Source organism: Dasypus novemcinctus, chromosome 2 (assembly GCF_030445035.2).
Source record: "Dasypus novemcinctus isolate mDasNov1 chromosome 2, mDasNov1.1.hap2, whole genome shotgun sequence".
Taxonomy (NCBI): domain Eukaryota; kingdom Metazoa; phylum Chordata; class Mammalia; order Cingulata; family Dasypodidae; genus Dasypus; species Dasypus novemcinctus.
The window spans coordinates 29,943,742-29,955,495 of NC_080674.1; the positions used below are offsets into that span (position 1 = coordinate 29,943,742).

At 34.3% G+C, this 11,754-nt stretch overlaps 1 pseudogene; it reads right to left on the reverse strand.

Annotated features, from left to right (window-relative positions):
* Window positions 1–6,092: 6,092 nt before the first annotated feature.
* Window positions 6,093–6,407, reverse strand: LOC101415843 (SOSS complex subunit C pseudogene; annotated as a pseudogene).
* Between the last annotated feature and the right edge of the window lie 5,347 nt (window positions 6,408–11,754).

The window sequence follows — 11,754 nt, forward strand, 5'->3', positions numbered from 1 at the left end:
TGTCACAAACCAATTTAACACTATTTTTATTAGAGCTAAATTTGCTAACAGAGTTAGACGACGATTAAAGAATTATTTGTAGTAAAGAATTATAATATTATCCACAGAATACTTTAGATGTTTCTAAACATAAATCTCTAATTAAATGTAATCATAATGTCCAAAGGTAGTAGTTTGCTAAAAGGCACTGAAGTGTCTTAGTTAATTATAATTTCCAGTGCTCCCCAGAAAATTCCTAGAAATGAATTTGCATAATTAGAATACATTCATAGAAGTCTTGGAACCAACTGTATTGTTCATTGGTGTGCCTATACCTGAATCCAGGAAATAGTAGAACGGGGAATGAATTCTTCCTAATGGAAAACAGTGACCTAATTGAATATGGATGGGAAGTGATCATTTATATACCTGCCTACAACATTATGATCAATTTGTTAGCATTTGAGTGTTTGGATTTCCCATTCTGTATCATTGAGTTATTTAATGTGAATTAGCTAATGCACAAAAATCAATTGAGGAAAACCCACAGATTATAGTGGGCAGCAGATTTCATCCTGCAACACACATTGATTTGGCAACACAAGAGGACCTTATATGCGGTCACCCCTCGGGCTGAAGTGTGGTTTGCTGGCCTGGCGGGGGGGGGGCAGCCGTGGTAGGTCTAATTCCGCTGCCCCCATAATAGGGTGGCTAGTCGGACCCACCGCCACCCCTGAAGGAAGCTCGGCATGGGCGCAGAGTGCCCTCGGGTCTCCCCTTCTCGGCAGCCATGCTTCCACAGCCGCCCCTCCTCCCGGATGGCGCCACACGATGCCTGTGGGGCGGCACCCTTCTTCTTCTTTCTCCCTGCGCAGGCGCAGGGCGGAAAAATCCAGTCTGCCCTTTTCCCTCCCCCAGACAGCAGCAACAGCCAGGCGTGGGCGGGAAACTCAAGTCTGCCCTCTACCCCAGCAACAGCAGCCACCAATCCCTAAACCCTGCCCCTTCCCCCAGCAACAGCAACAGCCAATCCCTAACCACCACCCCTCCCCCGTCCAGTACCTCCCACTGACCTTTCTCCAGCAACCAATCAGAACAGGGCATGGCTTCGACCAATCAGCCTTCCCCAGCCCCTATAAAACTGTTGCCTCTCCCTCAATAAAGTGGACTTGCATGTTTACCTTGTCTCCGCGGTAGTTCTTCTGCCGTGCGCCCTCCAGTCCTGAGAGCCCCCGACAAGGGCCTGGCCTCCCTTGTCCCCAGTTCGTCGCCTGCTTCTCCGGGCGACCCCCTCGTCACCGGCTTCGCCGGGCGACCCCGTCAGCCAAACTGCGCAACCCCTGTGAGACCAACCCCTCGTCTGCTGCCGGACCGACCGCTCGTCCCAAGTGGGACCGACCCCTCGTCCCAAGTGGGACCGACCCCTCGTCCGCAGCCAGACCCCACCTCGACCGACCGAGCAAACCATCGCACTTATAAAAGCTCATCACATATTGTTTAACAAGGATATTTTTCCAGCTCCTTTATTCTGCATGGACTTTTTCCACGTGTTATTTAATTGCTCTCTAAAACTAGCTCCATAGCTCCCTTATACATCTCAATTAACTGAAATTCCAATAACTTCCCTGTTTCAAATTTAAATTTTCAAAATGTTTAATATTTTACTGTGATCAATGGTGAACCAATAATGTAAGTAATGGTAGACCATTGATAAAGATAGTGGTGTCTCACAAAAGATGTTTTATTACTTAAAGCCTAATTGGCACAATGTAAATGATAAATAATTTAAATATAATATGCACATTTTCTCTTTATAAATATGTATAAAGACACAGAGAGACATAAATGTAAAGGAATTAGATAATTGCTTGGAAGTAATGTTGGAAGAACCATTAGAGAATTCCAGTGTAAGAGTATTTTTTGAGGAATTGCTTGGAGAAGTGAAACTGGAATCAAAAATTCAAGAATTGAAATTGCTTTACTAGAGCCAATTTAATACGTTTAATAGAGTGATATAAAATTCTAACAATTTTAAAATGTTAGAAAATGTATGTATTGCCATTACATGCTTTAATGATACAAGATGTCCTGAAAATGTCATTTTAGGTTTCAAGAGGAAAAATATAATTGATGATCATTGATACAGAGGCCATCTTGACTGACAACTTGGTTGCTCTCTGCCCTCTATTCTATTTATTGCTTTAATATAGGCTCAAAAATTATGATTTTGTATCTCAGCTCCTGCTGTTCTTTGGCTCCATTAAAAAGCAAACATGTTCATATTCATTTTCGAAGGCTTGACAAAAGCTATTCTCCACTTTCTGCTTTCTATGATTTCATGCCATGTTAGGCAGGGACTCTGATTGCAAAACTTTGTCCTTTCCCTAAGTTTATCAATAACTTATCTCTTACAGTCAGGAAAGAACTGAAAAATGACCACTCTTGGGTCATATTTGGATTACTTCAGAACTTCCATTGCCCACCCTTATTTACCACTCTTTCTCCCATATTCTAGAATATTCTAGTATTATGGAAAGAATTTGATAGTCGTTATATAATATATTCTATATATTTGGCATTCCTCAGAGAACAGTGATGAGCACATTATTTGAATTCATGTGAAATTAAAATAAAATATCTAGAATATGAAGTGAATATTCATTAGCAATCCATTAGGCAAGTTGAGTACAAGATAAAGATAAATTATTTTAAAGTCCAATTAGCTTTGGAGATCTAAGGTGATAAATTCTATTATTAGCTAAGTGCATCTAGAAAGAATGTATAGCGAAGGCTAGCTAGGCTTTGATTAAAAAATATGATTATAGCTAACATTTGTTGAGCCTTTCCTGTATGTCATATATTTCATATTTTACTTTCTTTTTAATTCCCAGAGATACATCATAGATTTTGTGAAAACACAGACCAAAAAAAAGGCACAATGAAAAGATTTTTAAACTCATTTTATAGATTAGGAAGCTCATCTTTAAGAGGAAAACTAACATACTCAAGGTTAGATAGGAGCAAAACAAAAAGAGCTAAAAATAAAATTTGAGTTAATTGTATTTTAGACTACCTTGCTACCATGTTATGGAAATAGAAATTTACCAATGGAGTAAAATACATAGCATTGGCAGAAAGAGAGAGAAGAAAGAAACACAGTTTCTTGTCATCTAGTGAGTGGCCTCCAAACATTATTAGATAATTGCCATTTTCAAAATAACACTATGCTAGGAAGAAGTTCTAAAGGTACATGCATAATCCACTGTATGTTGAAAATACCAGCAGTTTCTTGATTTCAGAAAAGATAGTAATCTTCTGTTAGGCAACTCAGGATTAGATCACTTTCACTCACTAAGTTGGAAGCCACTAATTTTAAAAAAACTTCCTACACTGCTCTGATAATATGTCACCTCCTCTTTCTCAGATCACTGTTCTCTATATACTTCTCAAAATTAATATTTAAAACTCTTTATAATAAATTTGTAATGAAAGATTAACAAAAAATATCCCAACTGAAGACTTTGGTAGAAATGGAAACACAAACTAAAAAAAGGCACAATAAGAAAGATTCAAATGATATTCACTGTGACACGAGTCAGAAAATGACTTTATTCCCACCTATCGATTTATTTCTTTTCCACTTTCATATTAGAGAAATTGTAGGTTTATAGATCATAAACAAAATACAAGACTCCTTTATACCACCCCACCATCAACATCCTGAACTGGTGTGTCACATTTGTTACCATTGATTAAAACACATTTTTTTAATAATGTACTCTTAAATATAGTCTGTGCTTTAACTTGATTCACTGTATAGTGCAGTTCCATGGATTTTTTAAAACAATTGTATTCTATTACTATATATACAACCCAATTTTCCCCCTTTAACCACATTCAGCTATATATTGTAGTACTGCTCATTATATTCACAAAGTTGTGCTACCATCACTACTATCATTAACAAATTTTTCCATCATTCCAAATAGGAACCCTGCAGATTTTAAGCATTAACATCCCATTCCCTGTCCACAGCCTGTCTCCTGGTAACCTATATTCCAGTTTCTAACACTATGAGTTAGCTAATTCTAATCATTTCATATTAGTGATATCATATAGTATTTATCCTTTTGTGTCTGGCTTATTTTACTTACCATGTCTTCAAGGGTCATTCATATTGTTGCATGTATAAGACTGTCATTCCTTTGTACAGCTGATAATATTCCATTGTATGTATATACAATGTTTTATTCATCCTTTCATTGATTGATGGACTCTTGTGTTGCTTCCATCATTTGGCATTTATGAATAATGCCACTATGAATATCAGTGTGCAAATAACTGTTTGCATTTCTGCTTTCACTTCTTTTGGGTAAATACCTAGTAGAGGGATTACCAGGGCATATGGCACTTCTATACTTTCAGAGGAACCACCAAAATGTCTTCCACAGGGGCTGCACCTAGTTTACATTGCCACCAGTAGTGAATGATTGTTTATTTCTAAATATCCACTCCAACACTTATAATTTTCCATTTTTTAATAGCAGCCATTATAATGGGTGTAAAGTGGTATCTCATCTCACTGTGGTTTGGATTTGCATTTCCATGGCGGTTAATAATGTTGAGCATCTTTTCATGTGTTAGTTTTGGCCATTTGTATATCTTCTTTGGAGAGATGTCTATTCAAGAATTTTGCCCATATTTTAATGGGCCTGTTTATTTTTATTAAAATTTATTAAGTTGGTGGATTTCTTTGTATAATCTGTATATTAAACCTTTATTGGATATATGATTTCTACATATTTTCTTCCATTGGGTATGTGGTCATGTTATTTTCATGATAAAGCCCTTTGAGACTCAAACGTTTATAATTTTGATGAAGTCTTATTTATCTATTTTTGCTTTGGTTTATCCTGGTTTGGGTATAAAGTCTAAGTAACCATTGCCTAATTTTCTTTTCTTATAATATCTTTATTTTGCTTTGTTTTAAGGATGATGTTGAATTAAGGAGTGTTTCCTCCTCTTCAAGTTTTTGGAAGAGTTTGAGCAGAATTTGAGTTAATTATTATTATTATTTTTAATAGTTCAATCCCATTTTTATTAGACAGAGTAAGGTTACAGAAGAATCTTGCAGTGAATACAGAGTCCCCATACACACCCTTATTAACATCATTAATGTACTACACTTGTTAAAACTGATGAAAGAGTATTTTTATAATTATTTTCTATTACTGTATGTAATATAATACTACTATACATGGTACTACTAACTATGGTTTATGTTAAGTTTCCCTCTTTGTGTTGTGTTATTTCTGGGAAACTTTTACTTTAGTATTATCTACACAATCTAAACATCCCCTTTTTAACCACTTTCATATATATAATTTAGTGTTGGTAACTTTTTTCATAATGTACTACCATCAGGACCATATATTACTAAAACTTTTCCAACTACCAAAATAGAAATTACATACAATATAAACATCAACTCTCCTTTTCCTACTACCACCCCAGCCACTGGTTACCTATATTCTAGTTTCTTGGAATGTCTGGTAAAATTCCCCCTTGAAGCTGTCTGGTACTGGGTGTCTACATGTTGGGACAGTTTAAATTACTCTTTTAATCCATTTACTAGTTGATAATAGAAGAACAATTTATGCATTCACAAAGAGTATTTCAGGATATATTGACTATAAATTCAAAAAATTTCACTGGCATAAGTTATTTAAACAGCAAATATAAAGGTGATATTCAAGCCTATTCACTTTTTTAAAAAACACCCTCATTTCTTTGAGTTAATTGCTATAAAAATGGTTCTTGACAGTCCATTGTAGACACAGGGTAGCATGAAGTAAAATAAAATTGCATTACAAAAGAGTTGGTCACAGTTAACGAATCGATTCTTCAGATGATACTGCTACTGCTTTCAAAGTTCTCATTATCCTGCTGATCTATTCTCCTTTATGCTTTCATTTGCATGTCCCTTTCTTTTAAAAAAAGGCCAAAATATAAGGATTCACCAAAATTCTGAAGCTCACAGTTTGTATAAGCACTGGATAATTGTTGCTTTGGCATTTGGTATTATAAAGTCACTTTCTTAACAAATAATTATTTCATTCTTGATCAGGGTGAGGTAACAATGAAAGAATAAGTTTCCCAAAGGCAGAGTCTTGAGTTATGAACTGTTCTAGTGACTGTGAGGAAGTATGCTGCAGAGCTGCCTTCTGTCGAGCTGCAAGGTGCTGCTGCTCAGCACAGTCCTGAAAGTCTTTATTAATAGCTGGTCTGGAAAACACAATGCTAGCTCCAGAATGATTTGTTGAAGACTGGTTTTGCATAATTAATTTCCTTTTCTCTTTTTCCACTTCTGCCAAGATGGCAACTCTATTATTATTTTGAAAACCTTGTCCTGAAGAATTTGATGCCATCTTCCTATTTTTTGTTTCAAATATGTTCACTGGCAATTTGTCACCACGTTACAATCACCTGGACTAGGGATGTGACGAAGCTGGACTAGCATCTCAGGAGGGTCCCTGTCGGGGACGTGCAGGACATGCAGAAGGATGGGCCATGCTGCAGCCAGGACAACCAAGAAGATGGAGTGAAAAGCATTTGAAGGTAAGGTGGGCAAGGAGGTTGTGCTACCTTATGGAAACAAAGATGGCCGTGGAAGATCAGCTTCGGGGTCACACACCTTCAGGCTGGCAGCTGTGGTGCTGCCAGACTGTCAGGGGACATCCGGGACTGACTTGCAGTCATGTCACTGTTCTCAAAATGAGCGTGAGCACCTAAAGGACTGCCAAAGGGTTCAATATGCCCACTCCACCTCCCCTTCCCTTCTTTTTCTTTTTCTCTTTTAATATAAGCTTTTAGAGCTATAAATTTCCCTTTCTCAGCACTGCCTTTGATGTATACCATAAATTTTGTTTTGTTGTGTGTTTTTATTCAATTTGGATATTCCCTAATCACACTTGGGATTTCCTCTTTAGCTCATTGGTTAAGAGTATGTTGTTTACTTTCCCCATATTTGTGAATTTTCCATTTCTTCATTTCTTATTGATTTCTAGCGTCATTCCATTGTGGTCAAAGAAGCTATAAAGTATGATTTCAATTATTTTGAATTTATTGAGAATTGTCTTATGACTTAATGTATGGTCTATCCTGGGGAATGGTCCATGTGGACTGGAAAATAAATTGTATGTTGTGCATGGTGTTGTGAATATGTCTGTTACATCTAACTGGTTTAGCAGATCATTTAAGACTTGAATTTCTTATTGATTTTATGACTAGATGTTCTACCCATTATTAAAAGTGGAATTTTAAATTCTTCTACTATTAATGTAGTTCAACACTTTCTGCTTCAATTCTGTCAGTGTTTGCTTCATAACTTCATATATTTTTGGATTCTGCTATTAGATGCATAAATATTTATAATTATTACAACTTCTTGTTGAGTTGATCCCTTTTTCAGTATATGAAGACTGTCTTTGTCCCTTGTAACACTTTTTTACTTATAGTCTTCTATTTAATATTAGTATAGCTATGCCCGCCCTCTTTTGATTGTTACTTGCATGGTATATTTTTTTCTATCATTTCACTTCCAACCTATTTATATCATTGAAATTAAGGTGAGATTCTTGCAGACAGCATATAGTTGGTTCAGTCTTTTGTATCCATTTTGCCAATCTTGGCCTTTTGACTGGATTTTAATCCATTACATTTAAAGTCACTACTGATAATGCAGGGCATTCTTTTGCCATTTCACTAGTCTTTGTAAGTTATACCATTTTTTGTACCTTAATTATTCCTTTAATGTCTATTTTCATATATATTTGATTTTGGAGATTGCACCATATAGATGATTTGATCTTTTCCTTTTTAAAAAAAATCATGTTCTCTTCATTGTAGAGAATAAATTGCTTTTGGTTGTATGAATACCATAATCCAATAAGAAAGAACACATACCGTGCATGTTATTCAACATTTTTCCCATTGACTCAAGTGATATCTTTTCTTTTTTAATTAATTTTATTGAAACATATTTTTAAATCATAAAATCCATATAACATGTACAATCATTGGCATCTGTTATAATCATGGAGTTGTGCATTCATCACTGCAATTAATATTAGAGCATTTTCATTACTCCAAAAACAAAAACTACCTATCCCTTAGTAGTCATCTCTCAAACCCTGTATCCTACCCCTGCCATTCATAATTATAAATCTATTTTCATATCTATAATTTTTTTGTATTTATACTTTGTATATGTGGAGTCAAACAATATAGTACTTTGTGTCTAGTTTCTTTCACTTAACATACTTTCTTTCTCATTTTTTTTTTTTACCATTGATGGAAAATTATTAATATGTTACTATTTCCTAGTTACCTTTCATTGTATTTTTTCTTCAAATATCACACTATTATAAATATTTTGTAGCATTATCTCTTCTTTCTGGATATAGTTTTCATATATTTATTTAACATAATAAATATAATTAATCATATTTTATTGATACCAACTTGACTTCAATATAACATATACACCATTCCTTTATGCTACTATCCATACATTTTGTAACTGCTCCTGCTTTTATTTTTTGCTTATTATGTAACCATAGATTTATTATTATTTTTTTACATTTTATACATGCCTTTTAGTACCTGTGGGAAGTAAGAAGTGGGACTACATCCCAAACAATACAATAAAATAATACAGGCATTTATAATTACCTAAATGTTTACCTTACCAGAGGTCTTTCTTACTTTTTTCTTTAACAAATTAATTTTATGGATACATATTAATGAAGCATAAACTCATCCGATGTGAACAATCAAAAGTATTTGGTGTAATCACCTATTTTTTGCATTTATCATGTCAGACACTCTTAGAGCACTTCATTATACAAATAATAAATAATAAGCAAAAAAAAAAACACAGATAAAAGTCATTACCTCTCAATCTCTCTCTGATTCTCCTGCTACATATAGCTCCTATTCTTTTACCTCCTCTGCAGTATATTTGTATTTTTTTTGAAAAAAACTGTTTTATATATGCAATATCAACCACATTCATTTTTAACCTGAGGTATGAAAATACAGTCACATGTTACGGTTTTTAGATTTCCTTGCAGTAATATACATGACTTTAGACTGTCCCTTTCAACCACTGTCCTGCATATATAATAATTTTGCCTGTTACAAACACCATTTCTATTCATTTCCAAAGATTTAAAAACAACATTTTTACCAATATTGCAAACATTAGCCCTCAGCTTTCCATTCTCTATCCTCATTCTATTTTCTGGTTAACTGTATTCTAATTATTAACTCCATGAATTTACACAATGCAATTAGTCATAATACTGCATTCATACATTATTTGTATTTTTGCGTCTGGCTTGCTTCACTCAACAAATTGTCAATGTTGTCATCTGCTTCATGACTTCATTTCTTCTTACAGCTACATAATATTCCATTGTGTGCATACACCACAAATTTTTTATCCATTCATCAGTTGATGGACACATGGGCTGTTTCCAACTTTTTGCAATTTTAAATAACATTGCTATAAACATCAGTGTGCAGATGTCTGTTCATATCCCTTTGCTCCTTTCTTCTGAGTATATACATAGTAGCGGTATTGCGGATCACACAGCAAGTCTAATTTCAACTTCCTTAGGAACTGCCAGACAGACTCCCACAGTGACTGTACCATTCTACATTCCCATCAAAAGTGAATGAGGGTTCCTATCTCTCTACATCTTCTCCAACATTTATAGTTTTGCCCTAATTGCTAGTGATGTTGAACATGTTTTTATGTTTCTTTGACATTTGTGTTTCTTCTTTGGACAATTATCTTTTCAATTCTTCAGCCTACTTTTTTATAGGGTATTTTGTCTTTTATTTTTGAATTGTATGATCTATTTATATATCATGAATATTAAACACTTGTAGGATATGAGATTACCAAGTATTTTCTCCCATTGGTTTGGCTGCCTATTCACCCTTTTGACAAAGTCCTTTGAATTGCAAAGAGGTCCCATTTATCTATTTTTTTCTTTTATTGCTTATGCTTTGGGTGCAATTTTTAAAGAAACTACCACCTAGCACAAGATCTTGAAGATATTTTCTTCTAGGAGTTTTATGGTTTTCACTTTTATATTTAGGTCCTTAATCCATTTTGATTTAATTTTTGTATAAAGTTTGATATGGGGGTCCTCTTTCCTTTTTTGGATATGGATATCATGTCTTCCAGCACCATTTGTTGAAAAGACTGTTCTGTCCGTGCTAGGATAGCTTGGCTGCCTTGTCAAAATTCACTTGACTATAGATGTGAGAGTCTATTTACAGAGTGCTCTATTTGGTTCCATTGGTCAATTTGTCTATCTTTATGCCAGTATCATATGTTTTTTATCACTGTAGCTAATAATATTCTTTAAAGTCTGGAAGTGAGATTCCTCCAACTTCATTTTTCTTTTTCAAGATACTTTGCTATTCAGAAACTCTTAACTTTCAAAATAAATTTAATAATTGGTTTTTACATTTCTGTAAAAAAAGGTTGTTGGGACTTTTATTGGGATTCCATTGAATTTGTAATCACTTTGGGTAGATTTGATAACTTAATGATATTTAGTCTTCCAATCCATGAATACTGAATGTCCTTCTATTTATTTAATTCTTTGGTTTCTTTTAGCAATGTTTTGTAGTTTTCTGGATACAGTTCCTTTATGTCCTTGGTTAAATTTATTCCTAAATATTTGATTATTTTAGTCAACATTATGAATGGAATATTTTTTTTCTAATTTTTTCCTCAGATTGTACATCAGGAATGTATAGAAATGCTATTCATTTTTGCATATTAATCTTGAATCTACCACTTTGGTGAACTCCTCCATTAGTAGCTTTCTTGTGAATTTTTTGGGAGATTCTGGATATAAGAACATATCACCAGCAAAAAGTGAAATTTTACTTCCTCTTTTCCTATTTGGGTGTGTTTTATAACTTTATCTAGCCTAACTGCTCTACCCTGAGCCTCTAAACTCTAGCACAATACTGAGTAACAAAGGTGGCAGTGGGCATCCTTCTCTTATTCTTTATCTCAATGAAAAAGTTTTAGTCTTTCATCATTATGTGCAATGCTAGTTGTAGTTTTTCATATATGCACTTTACTATATTGAGAAAACTTCTTTCTATTCCTATATTTTGGATTGTATTTACCAAGAAAGAGTGCTGAATTTTGTCAAATGCCTTTTCTGCATCAATTGAGAGGTTCATGTTATTTTTCATCCTCAATTTATTAATGTAGTATATTACATTAAATGGTTTTCTTGTGTTGAACTACCCTTGCATACCTGGGATAAAACCCATTTCATCATGGCATGTAATTCTTTTACTGTACTTTTGGATCTGTGTTTGCAAGTATTTTGTTGAGGATTTTTGAATCTATAATCATTAGATATTGGTCTTTAATTTTCTTTTTTTGTAGTATTTTTATCTGGTTTTGGTATTTTTATCTGATGTTGGCTGCATAGAATAAGTTTGGTAGTATTCTTCCTTTTCAATTTTTTGGAGGAGCTTGGGTAAAATTGGTATAAGATCATGTTTGAAAGATTGGTAGAATTTACCTATGAAGCCTTCAGGTCCAGGGCTTTTCGTCTTTGGGAATTTTGAGATGATTCTTTCAATCTCTTCACTTGTGATTTGTTTGTTGAGGTCTTCCATTTTTTGTTGGGTCAATTTAGGTGATTTTTGTGTCTTTTAGTCAGTCAAGGG